The sequence below is a fragment of the Protopterus annectens genome, chromosome 17.part0 (assembly GCF_019279795.1).
Source record: "Protopterus annectens isolate FY-2018-M chromosome 17.part0, PAN1.0, whole genome shotgun sequence".
Lineage (NCBI taxonomy): Eukaryota > Metazoa > Chordata > Ceratodontiformes > Protopteridae > Protopterus > Protopterus annectens.
This window is the reverse complement of record NC_056751.1, coordinates 635,830,807-635,849,759: the sequence shown is the minus strand read 5'-3', so window position 1 is coordinate 635,849,759 and position 18,953 is coordinate 635,830,807. Positions and strand designations below refer to the sequence as shown.

Genomic DNA, 18,953 nt, shown 5'->3' with positions numbered 1-18,953 from the left:
TGGCAGACAGATGTACAATATTTACAAAGAGCACTTGTGTCGCACACTGGTAGCATTCACAGAAAGTTCAAGGGAGTGAGCATTGTTGAGCACATCACTTGAGTATACAAGAAGATACAAGAAGCTTAAGAAAAACAGCAGTCTGACAGAGTAGTTTAAGTTTTTGGTGGGATATTGCAGTTGCATATCCAGTTGGTGAGAAGGTAAGATTTAAGAAGTTTTTTGAAAGTGGAAGTTCTGTTTTGTAATCTGATGTCAGAAGGAAGGCTGTTCCAGGTGTTGGCAACTTCATGAGGGAAGAGGGATTCACAAAAGGTGTTTTTACAAATAATTTTTTGTATCAGGGCTTTATTGGTGGAGTATAATTGTCTATTTGTATTGTAGAAGTTTAGTAGGCCTGATACGGCAGGGTTTTTTCTGGACAGTATAATATCTGGTGAGCTAGACTGAGTTGATGGTATTGTAATAGGCTGGGTAGTTCAAGTCAGGGTAACATTAGTAGGGAATAGCAGCGATGGGATCAAGATTTGGCGTTGGTAGCAATTCTGGCGATTTTATTCTAACATGTAGAAAGTTTGTCGAGGTCAGTCTTGTGTATATTTGTTAGTACTGGAGAAACATACAGTAATGTAGATAAGAGATGGGATCTGGCTCTAGCAGTTCTAGATTCAGGAGTAAGGTATGTTTTACAGCAGTAGAGGGTCCCTAGCTTTTTGTAGACTTTGTAGATAGTTAGGCATATATATTTGCCGAATCTTATTTGTTGATCAATTGTAAGGTGGATAGGTCATTAGCCTTTTTTGGGTGAAACAGTATGAGTTGGGTTTTTGTTGGGTTCAATACCAGTTGAGATTTGTTTAGCCAGTTTTCTATTTCTGTGAAAGATTCCTGGGCACTTTGTTGGAGGAGCTGAATATTAGATGAAGAGCATATTAGAGTTGTGTTGTCAGCATATTGTACTATTTCAGTTTTTTTGGTTGCTAGGTGAAGTTGATTTGTAAAAATGTTAAAGAGAAGGGGGCCAACAATAGAACCCTGAGGTACACAGAGTGTGACTGGGAGTAAGGGAGGCAGGGAGTCATGTCATTTGACTGACTGAAGGCGGTTGTCTAGGTAACTTTTGAACCAGAGCAGGGTGGGGTTGTCCATGTTGAGCTCAGAGAGTCAGGTTAGGAGTTTATTGGAAACTGTATCAAATGCCTTGGATAAATCTAGAAAAATGGTAGATACTAGCTTGCCTTGGTGTTTATGTGTGTTAATAGTGTTGGTGGTGAAATTAATTAGGGCAATGGTGGTGCTGTGGGATGGTCGAAAACCGTTTTGGATAGTAAGTTATTGTTGAGAAGGTGGGTAAGGAGTTGGTGATGTACACATCTTTCTAGGATCTAGGATCTAGGACAAACCATACTATCACTAGTTGGACAACACAACCCCCCTCCCCTCCAACTCACACCTTCAACTAGTAATCTCCCCACTGTCTTCTTTTTTTCTCCTGTTCCTAACTCCAACATAAAAAACTCTTAACTAAACTTAAGCCCACCAAATTAGCAGCAGACAACCTCCCAAGTGAATACCTACAAATCACAGCTGATTCTCTAGTCTACCCAGTATCCATCTTGATTAACCGATCTCTGTCAGAAAGTTACATTCCCACACTATGGAAAGTATCACATATAATTCCCCTCCACAAAGGCGGCCCCTCCACAGAACTAACCAATTACTGCCCCATAGCTATTCTCTCTCCACTCTCCAAAATACTAGAGAGATGCATTCACTCTCAGGTCTCAGAGTACCTCCTTACTAACAACCTCCTTTCCAATACTCAGCATGGTTTCTGACCAAACCATAGCACCACCACTGCCTTAATCTACTTTACTAACATTATCCTTCAGCATAAAAACAATGGCCATCTCTCCTCTGCTACTTTCCTAGACCTATCTAAAGCATTTGACATGGTCCCATACAAGCAACTCATCTCTGTCCTCAATAACTTATCCTTCTCTGAATCAGTCACCAACTGGTTTCAGAGTTACCTGTCTGACCACCAACAATCCATTGTATGGCAGAATGACATATCTCCCCAACTACCTGTCTCTATAGGGGTTCCCCAAGGATCCATCCTTGGACCCCTACTCTTCTCTATTTTCACCAATAATCAAACCTTTGCCACCAAACATGGCACACTCATACAATACGCAGATGACTCAACCATCATCTGCTCAGCCCAGTCCCTACCCAAACTGCAAAATGTCACACAGGAAGCCTTTTCCTCTGCTAAAACTTGGTTATCCGATGCCCAATTAATACTCAACCCAAACAAAACTAAACTACTCATCTTCCAACCCACCAAACATACTCAAAACAACTCTCACTTTAACATCACAGCAAAAGACAACACCACTATACACCCAACAGAACACACCAAATTGCTAGGAGTGGAAATAGACATGACCATAAAACAGTCCACAAACAACTAGGAGCGTTATACAGAAATAAGCAACTTCTCACCAAAGCAGCAAAGATTTCAGTAGCAAATTCCCACCTTATCTCCACCCTACTTTATGCCTCTCCAATATATACTAACCTAAGGCAATGCGATCTAAATAAGCTAGAGACCTACTACAACAAAATCACCAAATTCGCCATAGGGGCATCCTACCATAGTCACCACTGTCTCTCACTTGCTGAACTGGGCTGGCTTGAACTCCCTCACCTCCTTCAATGGTATCAACTCACACTCACCCACAAACTAGTAAACCATCCAGTAAATGTCCCATCCCTCCAGAATCTACCCCAACCCTATCGCACCACCAGACCACTAAGATCCAGCAACAAAATTCACTTGCAGGTCACTAAAGCCAATAACTCTGCTGGAGAAGCACTATTCTCTTGCACCATAGCCAAATTATGGAACTCTCTCCCACCCACAATTACCTCCGTACCATCATGCACCCACTTCAAAACTTTACTAAAAGTGCACCTAAAACATGCTGGCTATGCCCTTGCAACTCCCACTCTAATATCACCCACCCCATCCACCCACTACCTTTCTTTCCACCCCACTAACTACATTGATTATAGCAAGCTCAGATGCTCATAAGCCTAACTACTTATTATACAGCAGGAACTTCTTATTGTAACAATTGTTAATGTCTGTTATGTACTTCACAGATGATAAAGATTCTAGTTGTCTACTGATGTACTATGTTCTTCATCTGTAACTATGTTTGTAATTGTTAATTGCTATGTTGATAAAATTGTTAATTGCTATGTAAATCCAATGTAACTACTATCTGTATATTTTAACTGTGGAGCTTTTCTCCCCGGGCCTCCGCTGAAAATGGGCCTACGTCCAGTCGGATACTCCCAGTCAACAAATGTAAATAAATAAATAAATCTTAGATAGGGGTAGGAGGATTGCAATGGGTCAGTACTTTGCGAGGTCAGTGAAGGGTCCTCCCTTGTGAAGGGGGATGATGAATAAGGTTTTCCACAAGGGTGAAGTGGTGTGTTCAGTAATAGATCTATTTATCAGTAGCTAAACGGGATAAGCTATGGCCTTGGATGCAGTTTGAAGGTATTCAGCTGGGAAACTGTCGGCAGTGAGAGTTGTGGGTTTAAGTTTGGATAAGAGTTTTTGATGGTTGATGTTGGGACTGGCTGGATTGAGAAGGAGGTGTTATTAGTTAGGCCTTTGGGGATTGTGGTAGGTCAGTGGGAGTTGTATTGTAAATGAGTTTAAGTATAGAGGAGGTAAAATAGTTGAAATTGGAAGCTATGTCCAAGTTTGATCCTCCTATATTAGGTGGGGGTGTAGATGTTCTACCAGGCTGGAGGATTTTGTTTACTGCTGCACAGAATTTTTGCGGGTTAAAGCTATGTTTCCTTTGTAGGGAGATGTAGTGATTTTGTTTGTCTTTCAGAATTTGTTTTTTTGCTTTATTGTGAAGTTCAAGGAAGATTTGCCTAGCTGTGGATGTTTTTAGTTGGCGCCAGGTATGCCAGGTCTTATCCCTTTCTTTGAGTAAAGATCTAGTGGATTTCTGTAGTCAGGGAGCTGGATTACTATGAATCCTAATTGTTCGAGGTGGGGCTAGGTGGTTTAGGATGTTAAGAAATGTGGTGTTAAAGTATTCAACTGCCTAGTCTAGTGGAAGGGTTTTGATGGGGGGCCAGTCGCAGTACTTCAGAACGTCCAGGAATTGGTTAATGGGAAAGTTTTTATGGGTACAAGTGTGAAGTAGAGAGGGAGAGTTATAAGTTTTAAGTTTGTATCTAAGAATAAATGTGGGATTGTGGTCACTTAGGGTGCTGGCCAGAGTACTGCCTTGATGGGCTGCATTGGGGTGGTTTGTGAAGATCCAGTCTAGTGTGGATTCCTTTTTTGAGGTTTTATCAATTCGGATGGGTGTGTGTATGAGTTGGGCAAAGTTGTATAGTTAAGATGGTTAGTTGGTGAGGGACAGTGGATGGCGTACCAGTCAATATTGACATCTCCTAGCAATATAGTTTCTTGAGGAAGGGAGTGGGATGCCCAGTGGAGTATTGACTCTAGGGTGGACAGGTTAATACCTGGGGGTATGTAAATGCCTAGTATGTTTAGATGCTTGTGTTGATTAATAAAGAGTTTTGCAAATAGGGTTTCAGCATTATTGAAACCTGGGGAGTCTTTTTGGAGTAGCTGGATTTTTAGGGTATTTTTGTTAAGCAGGGTAATGCCACCACCTCTTTTGCCTATTTTGTCAGCTCTATGAATGTTATATCCACGTGGGGTTATGGCGTCATCCTTAACATGTGTCTTGAGCCAGGTTTCAGTAAGGAGCATAATGTCGGGGTTATATAAAGAGATTGTGGAATGGAGTTCTTCTATTTTGTTCATAATACTGTAAATGTTCAAGTTAAGGAAGTAGTAGTAGCTGGGTTGCAACATTGGTAATAGTTTGGAGGTATAGCTTTGTTAGGTAGTTGAACCTAAGACTTGGTTGTTTTTTGGATAGTATGGCAATAAGTGGGTGTGGTGAGGTCAAAACAGGATGTGTTATACATGGATGGAGATATGGTAATGTGATTGGTGGGGGAAGGAGTGGGGATGGATTGGGTGGGGAGCACTAGGTTAGTGAATTGTGTGGATACAAAGTGATAGGAGGTAGTAATAGAAAGTATGGAGAGACAAATGAGTAGTGTGGCTATTAATGAGGGAGTGTTGAATAGTTTGGGGTGGAAGTTGTGGGACATGGCCCTAATGTTTTGAATTAAAGGTGAAAAAGTTGGTATGCTTGGTGGGTGAGTAGGTTGATGGAGGAAGGTTTGGAGTATGCTGTGGGCTAGTAGGGGGAGCTAATATATCTATTATGAGAGAAAAGAAGTGAGATAGAGTGTGTGGTATGGAGGTGTAATGGAGTAAGGGTGAGGAATGAGTATTTTGTGCTTGGACTGGTTAATGGGGCGAGTCAGGTGACTGAGGTTAGGAATAAATGTAGGAGTAGTGGGGGCGGGTGGAGAATGGGTGTTGGGTAGAAGAGCAGAGTGAGCCCAAGCGGAGCAAGGGGTGAATGGAGCGGGTTGAGCCAGACAAGAAGACTGCCCTAAAAAACAATCACACACCTGAGCAGGTATTATATCTATGTTGTAACTTTTGCTGGCCAGAGGTCCATTATTTGCTTATGGGAAAGCATGCTTAGCTGTTAAGCTTAGTGGGTACTGAAGTTACGCTAGCTGGTAGCATTCGTATGTTGAAGCCCTGAGTTTAACCTGTAAGGTAAAGTATAGACCAGCCACAAGTATTCTGCTACGTATGGTCTGGGGGGATGAAGGTAATGCCTGTTAAGAAATCAGTAGTGCTTATAGCTGAAGGTTAATATGTTTCTGTATGTACTTGTGCTGGAATTATAGTAAGTGTTGGTATCCTGTGTGTTTTCAGATTCAGTATTTTGAGTTTTCAGTAATTTGAACTTTCAAGATTTTGGTCTCAGGATTTTGGGCTTTCAGGATTTTGTAGCACTCCTATATATATATATATATATATATATATATATATATATATATATATATATATATATATATATATATATATTTACAGAGAGAGAGAGAGAGATACAAGGGTGCCATTGCTTGGTCACACCACACATTAATCACATGCTGGTGTTTTTGGTACGCTATGTTGGTGATGAAAGTGATTACATTCAAACTTCATTTCGCCTGTGTAGATCAGAGTGTGTGGGCTGTATCTTTAAGAAGCGTATCAAGGACTGAACATGCACATATAAATACCAGGCGTGCTATTCCCAGTGCCATTTTTAGAGTGCAACCAGAGAGTAAGCATGTATGATTGCAGTAGTTAGTTTGTACATAAGTTACTTAAATTGACGTCAGTAAACTTCTATTGTGATGTGTTTATATATAATAAAGCTGCTTGAACAGAACCCACAAAGACTCTTCTATTGTGCCCAAAGTAGGAGAGCGACATGGTGTTAGAACCAGGATTCCAGAGAATGATATTCAGAGCCATGAGGTGCAGAGATGACAGTGAAGGTAAACTAAGAAAAATGAGCACAAAAAAGAACCAGAAAAGAAACAAAGGTAATAAGAATTTGTAAGAACTGCTGATTTTATAAAAAAGATAAAACAGAGCATTACATGGGCACAAACCACATTATTAAACAAGCGGGGGGCACAAAAGGTTTATTAACTAAGGGAAATGTTTATAATTAAGATATCTGATGAAACAATTAGCACAAAAGGAAAACAACTATGTTTAAAAGCAAAATGAGTATGTTTAAAAGCAAAACAAGTGTGTTTGAAGCAAAATGGGCATGTTTTAGAGTAAAACGAGCACAAGAAAAGTATAATGGCCATTGAAAAAGATTAAACGAGCAAAACGAATATAATAAGAGCAGAAAGAGCACATTAAGTGTACATAAAGCAAGGCAACTGCATGTTCTTTGGCAAAGTGCTGTGTTTTGGCATAACTATGACTTTGTATTGTATCAAGGACATAACTAGAGTTATTCGAAGTATCTCAAAGTGTGTAAAAGTGCTTACAGTGTGTGCTTATTACTCTGCATGTATTCCAAAGAGTTGTTTGTGTGCAAAGTGCAACTATTTCATGAAGTACAGTTAAAGTATAGCCATTTTGAAAAGTTTCTTGTACTGGGTGTGTCTGTTCACAAAGTGCTGCCGTTACATGATGTTTCTTGCACTGTAAAGAATTGCCTAGCAAGGTACCACCATTTTGGGGAAATTTCAGTGTGCTGTGTACTGTTTATTCGCAAATTGCAATTACTTCAAAATGTTTCTGACTGCAAGCTTCTCTTGCCCAGTTCATTTGCATTGTGCAGTTATTTGAAATGTTTCTTATACTGATAAGAGGTGATTTCTTGCAATACAGTAATTTCAAGAGTATTACAGTGCCTGGGAGACTTATTTCACAAAGTTCAGTTATGCAGAGGCTTGTTGTGCTATTGGGCATAGTCACAGATACTGACATAAATTTGTGACATATGTGTATGTGTATGTGTTCATGCTTATTTGCAAAACCCTTCACTGGTATGTGTTATTATGGCAGACAGATTTCAAAAGCCCTTACCACTTGTATTTGATCAAAATATTGCAGAGAATTAGAGGATATTTGAGCAAGAGTATGATGTTTTGATACAAGCAGCTTATTCGGGTAAAGATGCATGCACCAGGGCATTCATTTTTTAAACCTAGGTGGGTCAGACTCCATTGAAAGAGAGCATTATTCTGTGTATGCACCAGCAGTATATGAGGGAGAAGGTGAAACTCATCATATTGTTGTACAGTCTGAATCAAGGAAAGACTCTGAGTGTTTGAAGTGCAAATTTAGAGAAATGTGTAACCCCCAGACAAATATTACATTAGAGAGACATTTGCTTTACAAAAGAGATCAGAAACCACAGGAAACTTTTGTAGCTTATATAACTGACCTGAGAAACAAAGCTAAAATGTGTCAGTTTGCTGACTTAAAAGATGAATTAATAAAATACAGGCTCATGTGTGGTATTAATACTGCTGCTGTGAAAAAGATTTTGCTTCGTGACAGTGATTTAATGTTGAGTAAAGCCATTGAGATTTGTCAAATCCATGAAGTTACAGAGAAACACACAAGTATTCTTGCAAGTGACACGAGCATGGTTTCAGTAGGCTCCAGAGCAAATGTAGATAGCATGCAACATATGGCAAACAGAAGTAGGCCTAAGCATATGGCAGCCACAACCCCTGCTGGTTCACCAGGGAAACACTGTAGTTTTCCAGTAAGTTCTATGATCAGTTCAGTTAAAAGAGCATGCTCAGTGCAGTACAAACATTTATCATCAAAACCCCTAGTCCAGCTTTATTGTTAATGGTTGCACTTGTGGCGCCAATCATGAATCTAAAAGAGAAATGTTTAACATTTGGTCAGCAATGTCACAAGTGTTAAAAATGGAACTATTTTCAAATGTTTTGCAAATCAAGTAAACCCCACACAGTTGTAAAGAAAGGTCACACAAAAAAGTAAGTTGATCAAGTAGGGTTTCAGCAGTCCACTTTTTATGTAGATGGTGTAGCAGTAATTGGTGAAAGAGCTGATGCAGTGAATTTGTTGGCAAAGAACAAAGTGTTTTGTACAGTCTGGATCAATGGTAAATCCAGAGAGCGTAAAGTAGACACTGGTTCAAAGTGTAATGTTATGTCAGCAGACACATTTGCTAAGGTGAGAACTAATGAGCAACACAATGTGGCTGGTAATGCGAAATGTGTTGCTTATGGAGGTGAAGAAATTCAAACCGAAGGCTTTCATGTTATTTGCTTAACTGTTACAGCTTGTTATTCTATGTAGTCTGAAGACCAGTACAATCTTTATTGGGTCTCAAAGACAGTTTGAGAATGAATCTGCTTTCTTTTACCAAATAAGTTCATCACATAAGTGCATATCCTAGTTCCAATTTTTCTGAAGCCATTTTCTCAGAGTATGCTGATGTTTTTGATGACAGGTTGGGCAAACTTCCAGCTGTGTATTCCATGAAGTTAGACCCAGAGGTCACTCCAGTAGTTAGACCAGCAAGAAGAGTTCCGATAGCTATGCAGGATAAAGTCAAGCCTCAGTTGGATAAAATGGTGCAGCAAGGTGTGATTTGTCCAGTTACAGAGCCAACTAAACAGTTGTTGTCTATGGTAGCAGCTCACAATAAAGGCTCAGATGAATTTAGAATATGCATTGACCCAAGAGATCTGAATAAAGCATTGAAGAGACCACATCATTCAATGTGCACAGTTGAAGAAGTCACAGGTCTAATACTAAATGCAACTGTTTTTTCTGTCTTGGATGCAAAAAGTTCATTTTGGCAAGTGATGCTTGATCGCAAATCCTCATTATTAACCACTTTTGGTACCTCATTTGGCAGATACAGATTTCTAAGGATGCCATTTGGAAAAGATTCTGTAAGTGAAGTCTTCCAGCGTGCAATGGAGCAAATTTTTTCAGGTTATCCTTGTGCCACAATGGTAGATGATTTATTAATTGGAGGCAATGGTGACACAGAGCATGACAGAAACTTAAAGAGAGTTCTAAACATGACATGTGAAGTAAACTTGAAGCTCAATCCTTCAATGTGCAAATTCAGACTACCAGGCATTATGTAGGTAGGTCATTTATTTACCAGTAATGGCTTGAGACCAGACAATACCAAGCAAGCAGCTATTCTTGAGATGTCAGCACCAGATAATGTTTAAGCTCTACAGTGTTTCCTAGGCATAGTCAACTAGTTAGGCAAGTTTATACCAGACTTCAGTGAACTGACAGCACCTTTAAGAGACGTGATGTGAAAAAATGTTACATGGTCGTGGTTAGAACAGCACCAGAAGGCATTTGAAGACCTTAAGCAGAAAATTACCACCCCACCTACATTAAGATGATGTAAATAAATCAGTCACTCTTTCCTGTGATGCTTCAAAATTTGGTCTTGGTGCAGTTATTCTTCAAAAGGGCAGACTAGTAGCCAATGCATCTAAAACACTTACCCAAACTGAAATGCAATTTGCTCAAATTGAGAGAGAACTTTTGGTAATAGTATTTGCATGTTCAAAGTTTCATGATTATATTTATGGCCCAGCTATTTAGATTGAAACTGACCACCAACCTCTAGTTACTATTCTAAAGAAGGCTATGCATTCAGCTCCAGCAAGATTACAAAGAATGAGGCTCAAATTGCAAAAGTACAACTTCAAAATGGTCTATATGAAAGGTAAACTACTTTATCTGGCTGATACCTTATCCAGATCACCCAGAAATACAATGGAACAGCTTGACATAGAGAATTTTGACTTTGACATAATGGCAGTGCATAATTTCTCTACCACTAGACTTGATGAGCTGAGAGATCATAAAAAGACTGGTCCAATTTTGCAAAAGCTCAACCACTACATTAATGTTGGATGGCCGTCAGAGCAATCTAGTGTACCACCTGAAATGCAAACCTATTTTCCTTACAGAGATGAAATGTTGATGGAAGATGGTATTATTTTCAAAGGTCCTAAAATTGTTCCTGCTTCCTTACAACAAGAATATATCCAAATTTTGTATTGTGGTCACCCAGGTTCCACATCTACTAACAGAAGAGCAAGAGAACTAGTATTTTGGCCTTCATTACTGAAAAACATTGACAAAGTACTTTCTTCTTGTTCAGTATGCAATAGTACTAAACCGCATTTGCAAACACAACCACTTCAGCTAAGTCAAGTTCCTGAAATACCTTGGTTAACAGTAGCCACTGATATCTTTGAGTGGGACAATCAACACTACTTACACTCTTGGGTACTTGGTACACTCTTATTCAAAATGGTTTGAGACTGACTTACTAAATAATTTAACATCCACTACTGTTATCACTAACTTGAAATTTCATTTCTCTGTCCTTGGTAGTCCACACAAAGTTATTTCTGACAATAGTCCTCAATTTATTAGTTAGTTGTTTCAGAAATTTGCAAGAGAATTGGACTTTGTACATGTTATTAGCAGTCCTGTATATCCACAATCAAATGGGCTACCTGAATGTGCAGTGCAGAGTGCAAAGCAATTACTTGAAAGGTCAAAGTGTGGCAATACCGATGTCTCTTTGAATTTACTTAATCTCAGAAACATACCCCATGATGTTATACTTGGCTCACCTTGTCAAAGACAATGATGCTACCTATTAGTTCCAGTTTATTGAGGCCTAAGAACAACAGAACCATCAACGCTCAATTATTCAAGAAGCGTTCTATCCAGAAGTGCAGTTATGATAAATTGAGCAGATTTCGTCATCCGTTAAGGGAAGGAGATACAGTGAGGATACAAACAGCAACCGTTTCAACCAGACTGGTCAATTTACAGGTATATGTACCAAGCTGAGATCCTACCTTGCAGAATCTGAGGGTGTGGAGTACAAGAGAAATCACAGACATCTTCTTCCAGTACCAGAATCATCACTGCAGCATTGTTCCTGTGATGCAGACTCTAGATCTCAGAGCAAAGCAAATGTTGTTCCCATCCCAGTGTGTCTCAAACTCTACTTCCATTCCTGAGGATGTTCCATATAATTCCAAGGTTGTACATTCTGTAGAGACAGTTCCATCTGCTAAACCTAATTCCCAGTTTTATGTCACATGATATGGTCAAATTTCCAGGCCCAGTGTGAAATACACAGCAACATAGACGTAACTGTATATATGTACCTAGTCTTGTATAATTGCATGACAAAGAACTACTTGTATTATCTGCATGCCAAATAGATTCATAACATTGCATGATCTAGTTTTCAAAGAAGGAGGATGTAGATCAGAGTGTATGTGCTGTATCTTTAAGAAGCATATCAAGGACAGAAAGTGCGCATATAAATACTGGAAAAGTGCTATTCTCAGTGCCATTTTGAGAGTGCAGCCACAGATTAAGCATGTATGATTGCAGTAGTTAGTTTGTACATAAGTTACATGAGCTAAAGTCAGTAAACTTCTATCGTGATGTGTTTGTATATAATAAAGCTGCTTGAACAGAACCCATGAAGACTTTTCTGTTGTGTCCAAAGTAGGAGAACGACAACCTGTAATACAGCTCAAGTGTTTTTCTTTTTCTATGGTTGTGCAATCAGGGAGTTAGTACATTTAATTTGCAGGGTGAGCATCCCACGAAAAAGCAGTTTTTGATGATTGTAAATGTAATGGAGTTGATGTTTCTAGTTTAGGCGATAGTAATCGGTAATGTATTTTTCAATGTGTTTTTTGTCAAAGTTCAATGGCAATTCATAGGTTCATAGGTTCATAAGTTCATTGGAGAATATTAAGTTAACAGCTTAACAGCACTTGCAAGCCTAGCCAATATAACCCAATTTTACCCAATACATGGCCGCTAGTGCAAGAGGATGGCATAGGTTTGTGCCTATGCCTTAAGTATCTTACAGATTGCCCCTGTACCTAAGGGACATAGTAAATACCCCAGGTGTGAATTTGTGATTCCCCATCCATTGATCCAAACTACATTTGATGATGACCAGGGAAGGGATCTGCTTAACTTGAATAGGAAGCCTGTTCCAAATGAGCCTATCTGTCTCTCTGGTATTGTTTGCTTGAGTCTCTGACTAAATTTAGATCCTTAGATCAGATAACCCTCATGCTGTTTGACTTGCAGATGTGTAGCAGCTCCATCAGGGCAGGATTTGTGAGTGCCTTGCAGGTCAGGCATAGGTCATAGGATCATAGGTTCATAGGAAAATAGGATTACAGGAGGTTACTAAGCTAATGGCCCTGGGGCCCTTACAGGTCTAGTCATGCGTTTATCCAAAAAAATAAACCACAGTCAGTACCTGTCACCCCTGTCAATGAGGGACAAAGGTTGTACCCCTGGAACAAATTTGTGGTTTCCCAGCCACTCATCAAGGTTGCACTTGAAGAGGGTCAGTGAGGTACTCTGTTTGATATGCATGGGAAGTCTATTCCAGAGACAGGGCAGCCTCTGGGAGACAAACTTGTCTCTCCAGCAGGTTTTGTTGATGTCACATATTAGATTTAGGCCTATTGAGTGAGTAATGTGCAAGGAGTTAGACTTACGGATATGGAGCATCTCTAGTAGAGCAGGGTCCAATATTGCCTTATAGGCATGACACAGATCACCTCTGAGCAATCTGTATGATACAGAGTAAAGTGATAGCCATTTCAGCCTGTCCACATAGACAGGTGTTGGAGGCCATGGATTCTCTTTGTCAAGTATTTCTGTGGCCTTTGCAGTTGGTGCAGGCATCTGGAGAGGTACATACCAAATGGGGTGTTATACTCAATTTTAGGTCTAATGAGGGAGGAGTACAGAGTGGTAATAACCTCCTTTATTTCTGAATGCAATCCCTTTACTTATGAGATGAACCAAGTAAAAGGCTTTTCTGACCACTGCCTCCACATGCTGGTCGAATGTGAGACTGTTGTCAACCTAAGTACCCAGGTCTCTCACCACAGGTTGTGTGCTTAGGGGGTTGCTGCTGAGATGGTAATCAATAGGGGACATGTTTTTGCCAAATGCTATGATAATACATTTTTTTTAATTTAACTTAAAGCCATGATTTTGGCACCAGTTATTTGTAGCTGTGATACCCTCTTGCAGTATGTTAACATCATTTGTGGCGTCAATAACAGCACCCAACTTGCAGTCATCTGCAAACTTGGTCAGCCACAGACCCTTGTCTTTGCCTGGAGCTCTGAGAAGTAGATGCCAAACAGTAGGGGTCCCAGGACAGATCCCTGGGGAACACCACTAGTGGCAGGTCTGTTGGCGGAGGTGGTGGCACCTTTTTTGACCTTGTGGGTCCTATCTCTGAGCCAGTTGGCCACCCATCTGATGAGATAGGGATTAAACCCAAGTTGTGTTAGCTTTTTGATGATGCCCAAGTGGGGGATTGTATCAAAGGCCTTGGTCAGGTCAAGGTAAGCTGTATGTACTGACTTTCCCTCATCCAGGGCCTTGGTGACCATCTCAAAGAAGTCAACTAGGTTCAATAGGCAAGATCTGCCCCTGACAAATCCGAATTGGGTGAGGTCAAGTGCTTGGAGACTGCCTATGTCCTTGTTTATGAGATCCATAATAATATGCTCCATGGCTTTACAGATCAGAATTCTCAAGTTAATGGGGCGATAGTTTTCAGGTTCAGTAGTGGCACCACCACTCTGCTGGAATGAAGCCTGTAATTAGGCTGTGGTTGAATAGGGTGCTCAATGGTGAAGCTAGTTCTTGCTGGAGATGCTGCAGAATACAGCCTGGATACTATCAGGTCTCATGGAATCTGTGTTCTTTTTATTAGATAGGGCCTTTAACACTTGATCTACAGAAGATGTGAGGTGTGGGACAAGTATTGGGGATGTCAACTGGGCCTTTGGGGGGTGATAAGGGGGTGAACTTTGCACTTAACCTATCAGCTAGCAGGTTGGATAAGTCAGCAGGATCAGTGTAAGTGGTACCATTAAGTACTAATTTGGAACAAACTTAGGCTTTGCCATGGAGGTTCCTAATGTAACTGAAGAAAGACTAGTGGTTTCCCTTTGTTTCGTCGGCTAGTTTCAACTCATAATTGGCTTTGGAGTTTTTCACTAGTGATCTCATTTGTTTGTTGAGGCGGAGGAGGGAGTTTTTTTAATTTGGAATTTGTTCCTCTTTATCATTGGACAACAGTTTCTTCTTTTTGTTGTAAAGCCTGTTGATAGAGGATGTCCACCAGACAGGTTTGTGTTTTCTTGAGGAGCAGGTTTTAGTTCTGTTGGGTATGGCTGAGTCCTTGCAGTTGTACAGGTACTTATATACTGCACTGGCATACTGTTCAGCATAGTTGTCTGCATCCTCTGAGGGGAGCGGTGGTATGAAGCTGTTGATAGCTTCCCTTAGGAGGTTGTAGTTAGCTTTTGAGAAGTTTTTAGCCTGGTTACAGCTGGGGGGGAGTTGGATGGGATAGAATGCAGTACTATCTGAAACAATGGAAGTGCTGAAAAAAGTGTACTTAAATCAGTTTGTACGTCCAGTTGATTGCAGGTAGATCACAGCCATCCAAACAGCTCAGATATTGAGCAGAAATATCCCTTAATAATGGGCAGGAGACAGTGTGAATAGAGAGGGCTTTTAGTCTGTCCACATAGGACATGTTGTTTACACCCTGTATTTTTTGTGAGGAACCTCTGAAGTTGCTCCAGCTGCTGTAAGTGCCTAGTCAAGCACATGCCAAATGGTGCATTGTACTCGATTATTTCTCTAATGGGGGCTTAGTACAGTAGGAATATAATTTCCTTGGATCTAGATGACATGTTTTTACTTATAAGTTGTGCCACATAGAAGGACACATGCTAGACAAAGTTCAGGCTAGTATTTATTTGTGAACCTAGATTTCTCAACTCTGAGTCTAGTCTTAGGGTTATGCTATTGATGTTGTAAATTGTAGGGGTATTTAACTTCACAAAGGGTATGATAATGCATTTTCCCACATTTATTTTTAGGTCATGATTCTGACACCAATCATTTGTCTGATTTAGACCCTCCTGAAGGATATCTACATAAGTGGGGGGTTCAATTATTTCCCCCAGCTTGCAGTTGTCAGCAAAGCAGCAAAGTTTGTTATGCAAAGGCCTTCTACATTAGCCTTGACTTCAGAGAAGTATATTCAGAGCAGCAGTGCTTTGAATGAGACAGACTGATGATCTGATCTCACCAAGGAACAACATATTATGGGAGTGGTGCAGCAGTCACCCATGTTAGTGAGAATACAGTCCTGTATGCTATCTCTCCTTGTGGCAGATGAGACCATCTGGTATAGTGTGTTAGAGCTGATGAAGTCAAGGAATCATTGGGCGAGTGCATTAGTGCAGGAATAGTTCACCTAGTCTATGGTTGGTAGTTGATGTCGCCAAGGATCAGGGTGTTAGGGGGTACCTTGATGGAGTCAAGTAGGTCCAGGTAGGAGGAGTGGGTATCCTGAGACATAGAGGGGGGGTCTATAGCTGGCTATAACTTGAATTGGTGTCTTGCCAACTGTCAGTTGCACCTGGAGTAATTCCAGTGCATTATGCTGGTAAACCAGTCTGGAGGTGTGCCTGTCTTAAATAAAGATAGAGACTCCACCACCCTTAGTCTTTCTGACCTCATTTTGGTGTCGGAAGGTTTGGAATGAGGTATAGCCTGGTAAGGCAGAGGTGCTCTCTGCAGCCCTGAAGTTTCCGTGACTGCACAGACATCGGCATCTTCCAGTGTGAGGAAAACCTCCAGTGAGTGAGAAGCATGACCTTCAGTTTGCTTTTTGACAGATCCATTATGTAGGAAGATTTGTCTTTGGGGCATAGCCTAAAAAAGGCACAATGTGGGGAGGCAAGAGCCTTGGCCAAGATCCGGAACCCCAGTGGTGACGGAGGTCATCTCTGGCAAAGCATTAAGGCTTGTCAACTATGTCATCCCAGGCAGACAGATACTGGATCCCCTCAGAAAGACACCAGAAACTAAGCCAATTGTTGAAGTCAATCATTTTATGTTGGTATTGTGGTATCATTCTTGGTGAAGGTAGGATGCTGCTTAGGGCTGGGGTCATACCTGCCTGGAGCACATACTCTGAGAACTTAATCATGTCTCTCTTCATATAGTCCAGGGAGGTATGTCTCAAGTCATTGACACCGACATGGACAATGACAGAGTCATACTTGTACCTATTGTGGAGAGACTTAAGTGTGTGCATGATGTGGCAGATTCTAGCACCTAACAAACAGCTGACCTTGACCTTCTCTTTGTTGAGCCTGGTGAGGGGGACATCAGTGTGTCTCACTACTGAGTTGGCAGCGACTAGTATGTTTGGTTTATTGTTATGCCTTATGGGCTGTGTTGGTTTATTGCTATATCTAATGGGCTGTGTTTGTAAGACACTGGTGTGTTGACTACTGTATGTGATGTGATTGGTGTTGTGTGTGGAATGTTTTTGCATGTGTTTTGGGGATCTCTGTTGTTTAGGTAAGTTTTTGTTGAGGATTCCTGCACAGGTGGGTGTGTGACTCTCTGATGTGGGTGGTGTGGTGTTTGTGCTGGCATACTCCTCTTTGCCAGGAGTACTGACTGTGGTGTGAGAGAACATGGATTCCAGGTTACTGATGTAGATGCATTTCTCGCAATTAGAAGAATTATGTGCTAAGAGAATGGGACTGTCCGTGAATATGAGGAAGTTGCTACGCTGTCTCAATAAGCCAATGTTGACCAGGCTGGCAGGAGAACTTATGTGAATTGTCCAGACATAGTGCTCTGAATACTTGGCAGACTTATGGAGAGTATGGTTTGATAAGAGTTTGTCCACAAAAACCCTAATGTGAAATAACTGGCCTGAAGCACAAGTGCTAAAACCAAAACTAAGATGCTTAGAATATCAGGCAAATGTAATCAGGCCACTAACAAGCAGTAATAAGTGCAGAATAAGAGAACTTGAACACTTAAGATCACACAGAACAGCAAACTAAGGTAACAAAAGACAAAAGACAGTTACAGTAAGAGCAGCTGAATAAAGTATAAATACATTTTTTAGTGGAGTGGGAGGGAACAGAGCAAGATTAAGGGACATACAGAGGTTGTCCTTCCCAAATGCTCTCTCTGTTCACAGTGGATAAAGCTGAAAAGATTGGACTGGTAGGAATGTCTAAAATCAAAATATGATCTCACTGTACTCAGTTGAGTGAGCAAATGAGATGGGCCCAGGAGAAGTATCCAAACACAAATTTACAGCTGGGGCAGGCAATTCCGAAGCCACCAAGATTAACACCACAACAAAAACACCACAACAAGCACAGGGAGGGAGAGTGGGAAATTAACTGCAGAGAGACAGAGAGACCATAATATTCAATTAATATTCAATTAAACAAATAAATAAAATGTAGTACTATCTGAAACAATGAAATTGCAGAAAAAAGTGTAGTACATCCAGTTGATTGAAGGTAGATCGCAGCTAGCCAAACAGCTCAAATATTGAGCAGAAATAAATACACAGAGATGTGACTAACACCTATAAGACAAAGAGAAACCCCCTAGGCTAAGAGTTAAGCATAGAATTTCAAAGTGAAACAACCCCAATTATACCATGACCCTCCATTAATATTCTAAAACATGCACGCTGATTGGCCAGCATGCACGTTGTAAATCGACTTATACTAATGGAAAAAGGTCCGGTCACCCGGACTTTTTCCATTAGTATGTCTTTTTTAAAACACTGTCTCGCTATGTTAAAGAAGTTTAACATAGCGACACAGGTTTAAAAAAAGCAACGGAGATGTCCCTTGCTTTTTTTAAAGCTGTCTCGCTATGTTAAACTCCTTTAACATAGCGACACAGTGTATAAAAAGCAACGGGGATCTTGCTTTCTCCGTTGCTTTTTTTTTAAACCTGTCTCGCTATGTTAAATGGGTTTAACATAGTGAGACAGCTTTAAAAAAAGCAACGGAGAATCTCTGTTGCTTTTTTAAAGCTGTCTCACTATGTTAAACCCATTTAACATAGCGAAACAGAAAAAAGCAATGGAGAAGATCTCCGTTGCTTTTGCCCACAGCTCTGATGTACTGCATAGGCCTACGCATGCGCAATACATCAGAACCGCCTCAGATAACAGACAGTGGTGGAAGGGCAGCAAGGAGGCATTATACAATGCCATTATTTAAGAAAAGTAATTATTATTTTTCTTAAATAATGTCATTAGATAATAATAATAACCACTTCTGGGTGTGGTAATGCTGGATTTACCACGGTTGGCTTATTTGGTCCCTCGGGCTTCGCCCTCGGGACCAAACCACGCCAACCGTGGGTAAATCCAGCATTACCCACACCCAGGCATGGGTTATTGCTATATGAAACCAGTAGCTACACTTCTAGCAAGCTAACTGCAGAGAGTCAGAGAATCCACAATATTCAATTAAAAATGAAACAAATAAATAAA

General features: G+C 40.6%; 1 protein-coding gene across 1 annotated transcript in view; it reads left to right on the top strand.

The window, feature by feature from the left end:
• The window catches only part of VWCE (von Willebrand factor C and EGF domains), a 2,001,707-nt gene that overhangs the window by 819,021 nt on the left and 1,163,733 nt on the right, over window positions 1-18,953 (top strand). The window lies entirely within an intron of this gene.